The sequence below is a fragment of the Anolis sagrei genome, chromosome 1 (genome assembly GCF_037176765.1).
Source record: "Anolis sagrei isolate rAnoSag1 chromosome 1, rAnoSag1.mat, whole genome shotgun sequence".
Taxonomy (NCBI): domain Eukaryota; kingdom Metazoa; phylum Chordata; class Lepidosauria; order Squamata; family Dactyloidae; genus Anolis; species Anolis sagrei.
This window is the reverse complement of record NC_090021.1, coordinates 30,295,489-30,299,836: the sequence shown is the minus strand read 5'-3', so window position 1 is coordinate 30,299,836 and position 4,348 is coordinate 30,295,489. Positions and strand designations below refer to the sequence as shown.

Sequence of the window (4,348 nt, the reverse complement as noted above, 5' to 3'; positions counted from 1 at the left end):
AACTTGAGAAACTACAAGTCATTTCTGGTTATAAGAGAATTGGTCATCTGCAGAGATGTTGCCCAGGGGATGCCTGGATGTGTTACCATCCTGTGGGAGGCTTCTCTCATGTCCCCTCATGGGAAGCTGGGGCTGACAGTCAGCAGTTCAGTCAATACAAGGGTTTAACCCATTGTGCCACCATGGCTCCCTCCCACCTGAAATGTCATTTTTGCATGCCAGAAGTATTCTGCAGAAGGGCCTGCACTACTGGCAAGTTTTTTTGTGGGGGGGAAGGGGGGCTGGGGAGCTGGGGGGAGGATGGCCTGAAGAACTAGGATGGTTGTGAGGATTGATCCCTGGGACTGCAGAAGCAGTCCCAGGAATCAATTCCCATAGGCTCCTCACCTGGAAAGATCCAGATCTTATCTTAAATCCCAGTTTTCCCCAGATTAATTTACTTTTACCTGAGGCATCATTTGGATGCCTCAGTTAAAAGTGAGACAAGTCCCATATTTTGGGGCCATCTTGAAGGATCCTCAGTAAAGGCCCCTTCCACACAGCTTTATAAAATCCTCATTGCATGGGATTATATGGCTGTGTGGACTCAGATAATCCATTTCAAAGCACATATTGTGGATTATCTGCCTTGATATTCTGGATTAAAAGGCTTTGTGGAAGGATCCTCAGTGAAACTGTGGCTATGATGTCCATGGAGATGGAATCTGTATTCCACACACATCTCAGCATAGAATCATAGAATCAAAGAGTTGGAAGAGACCTCATGGGCCATCCAGTCCAACCCCCTGCCAAGAAGCAGGAATATTGCATTCAAACATTTGCGTCCAACGTGGGGCACGAACCCACGACCCTGAGATTAAGAGTCTCATGCTCTACCGACTGAGCTAGCCAACTACGAAGCATTCAATTTTAGCGTAGGATCATTGATTTGGGATTATTTGATATGATGTGGTGGTTTGAGTGTTGGTTTCTTACCAGGGTTCAAATCTCTATTTGCCATGGAGACCCATTGGGTGACATTGGGCAAATCATCTCTTCTGCCTTAGAGGAAGGCAATGTCAAACCTTCTCTTGCCAAGAAAGCACTGTAATAGGGTTGCCACAAATATGAATAGATTTAAAAGTCCATAACTGCAGAACAAAGGATGATTTATATATTTGCTATATTTATTGCCAATACTTTCTCCTAGAAAGTTTGTGACATGACTATCTTCATATTTATTGTTAGCCATAACACAGTGTACTAATTTGTAATGCAATTATTGCTGCAGAAAGAGAGGGAGGGAAGAAGAGGACAATAAAGCAGCACTGAAATAAATATACAGTTGGTTCTCCACATTTGCATGTTTGACTTTTGTGGGATTCAATTATACACAAATTTGTCTAAAATGCTCTTTCTAGGAACCCTACTCTTTTTCAGTGTGGCTCTATGGTCAGCCTCCACCAAACTACCTTTCTAGAATCTCTACATCCGCCAGTGCAATTCTGTGGTAAATTTCCAGTGGAACTTGACCTTATGCTGGAGGGCCTAGAGATTGTTAGCGAAGTTATTTTAGGTTAAAAATGTGTTTTATATTTGCATTTCCCCCAATTTTGTGCGGGTCCTGTGCCCCTATCTCCAGCAAATATGAAGGCAGGATTGTAGTAGAATACTGGTGGAAACAGAAATGCAATAGGAGTGCAAGGAGTGCAGGTGAATGCCATCTTTATTATTAAACCAATAACTGAGAAAATAATTGCATTTTTAGTGGGGACACTGGAACAAAATTTTCCCCTGGTACAAACTGGCTTAGACTCAGCACAACACCTGCTGGTATCAGCTGCCATCTGAGTCTTGGGTTCCACTCCTTCCTCCGTTGCTAACCCCAAACGGATTCTGTTTTATCCCCTTTTATGACTGGGTTTAATGGTTGTTTCTTATTGATCTTTCTGTAATTCATTCTCTCCAGAGACTGTAAAACCTAATTAGGTGTTTTCAGCTTTTAAACATCCCAGCCCCTCAAGGTGTGTAAGCTGCCCGCGGTAAGATATTTGCAAATCATAAACTCCTGCTTTCTTGAACATAAACCTGTCATTATGTGTTCCAGGCTTAATTCCTAACTAGAAACAATTGAGCGACAAATTGCTTCACAAACACAAGGCTGCCAGAATCCTTCCATTATCAGCAACTAATTTTGCCCAGTACATAAACAAGCTAAGTAGGGAGGTAGTAAAAAATAATTTCATCAGCTGCTTTAGCCACACCATAGCCCCTATTGTTGATCTGTGAATCAATGATTAGTTTTAGTCTAGTGTCCCTCTGATAAGTGGCTGGGTGTGTAGATATGCCAAGTAATTTGTTTGATTTCTGGTGCCTGAAAGACTTATGCCCAAACATACACCACATTTCCTTTTGATGTTAGAAACTTAACAACCCAAAGATTCAGTCTCACGATTATGAGATGAGGGGAATGGCAGTTTCCCATTACTTCCTCCCACCCCTCCATCCCATCCAACTAGGGCTGGCCCCTTTTTCTTCACAAGTTTGACAAGGTTAAACACCCATTACTATGAGAACCTTGCTGATGGAACTAGACTTAAGACTTTGTGATAACAGAACTGGCTATATTTCACGTTCATTGTTAAACAACAGTAGCATGTTACATGTTTGTTCATTCCAGAATGTTCTTCTTTTTGGGGTTAAAAAAGTTTTGTTCACAATTCCTAGAATCTATTACTCGCCACAAAAATAAATTAGTTTCTATACAACAGCTGAAGGCCAGGAATATTAAAGTGATGTAAAAGACCTCACCATTTCATGAGCCTTTTATCTTAAATGTTAAAAAAAAACTAGAACAACAACAAATCATGCCAGGATGTTTATGTATTGTGATAAACATTTGAAATTTAAGTAGCATTTGTATATGAAGGTTCACAACTGCAGGTGACTAATTGTAGTGCAATAGATGAATACGGTATATGTTCTGGCTCTGGATTACCATTATGGATGGTGTGGTTTTAATAGCAGATGTAATGTTTTGATGTGTTTTAGTTTTTAATTCAATTTAAATGTCTATTTTAATTGTATGTTATTCTTAAGGTATTGAATAGTTGCCTATGTGTAAGTTGCCTTGATTCCTCTATAGGGTAGATAGATAGATAGATAGATAGATAGATAGATGTGAATATAGAATCAGTAGTAATGCAACACTGTCAATTAGATTAGACACAGATGATCAAGACGGTTTTAAACAGTGTATTTTAATACTGAAATAAATGTTTTTAATGTTTATGTATGCATATAATGAATTCATGCCCCGGCATTGAATGTTTGCCTTATATATGCTGTGCTCCACCCTGAGTCCCCTTCGAGGTGAGAAGGGCGGAATATAAATGTTTTAAATAAATTTAAATAAATACCATACAATTGCTGGCTGATTTGGAGATCCATAAAACTCTTTTTCAAGTTTAGAAGGGCAATTAAACAAAAGAGAAATAATAAATATAATAAACAGAATTTTAGTCTATAAGACTAATAGGTTCTCCTATTGTTACTCTTCAATGGTTAAATCAATAGGGTTTATTTTTTATGTAATAACTGGTTCAAGAACTGGTTCATTGGACCTCCTTTATTTGAAACTAACAGATAAGATGTATATGTCAAGTTGGTTCAGGCTTATTTATGCCATTTTTTGTCTACTGCTCTGAAATCATTTTCTAAACTGAAATAAAAGTACCCATATTCCACAGAAAGCAAACTTATTACAAAAACAAATAATCAAATCTAGCAAAATCACAAGTCAATATCACTATAACAGCAAATAGCAAACAACAGAATAAATGGCAAAATTTGAATGAAACATTGAATATCATCCAACATTCATAATTTAATGTATAGGCTAGCCTATAGGATGTGTTTCGAGGAAGTCAGATTTGAATTGTGACTTCTACTGTGTTTTACATGGTCCTGGTGTCGCTTTTGACATTTTCCCCCCTCAAATAAAGGAACTTGGAAATGTCCCTTTTTGGACTACAAATTCCATAATCCTCTAGCCAGCTACCATGATAGGAACTATTCTGAGAAGAATTGTAGCCTGGAGCACTTCTAAAAATGTGTAAGTTGTTATGTCTTGCTTGTGTTCTTAGAGTGTGAATGTATTTCAATTTTCTCTCATTAGATATCTCCCACATATTAGTGTTGTTGAGCCAGAAACCCCTAGTGTCTGAGTATATTTCCTCGATATGTTATAAAAACATGGTCTTGTTCCTTTAGAAACAGAAGCAACAACAAACATTGAATTAAGGTGGCCTAGTAAAGTGACAGTGTTTAATGACTTGTGTCATAGCAGACGGTGCACTTGCTGAAATTT

The 4,348-nt window shown here is 38.3% G+C and overlaps 1 non-coding gene across 1 annotated transcript; it reads right to left on the bottom strand.

The window, feature by feature from the left end:
* Window positions 1–821: 821 nt before the first annotated feature.
* On the bottom strand, window positions 822–893 carry TRNAK-CUU (transfer RNA lysine (anticodon CUU)). Its single transcript has one exon. It is a non-coding gene; the product is annotated as a tRNA-Lys (tRNA).
* Window positions 894–4,348: the final 3,455 nt, after the last annotated feature.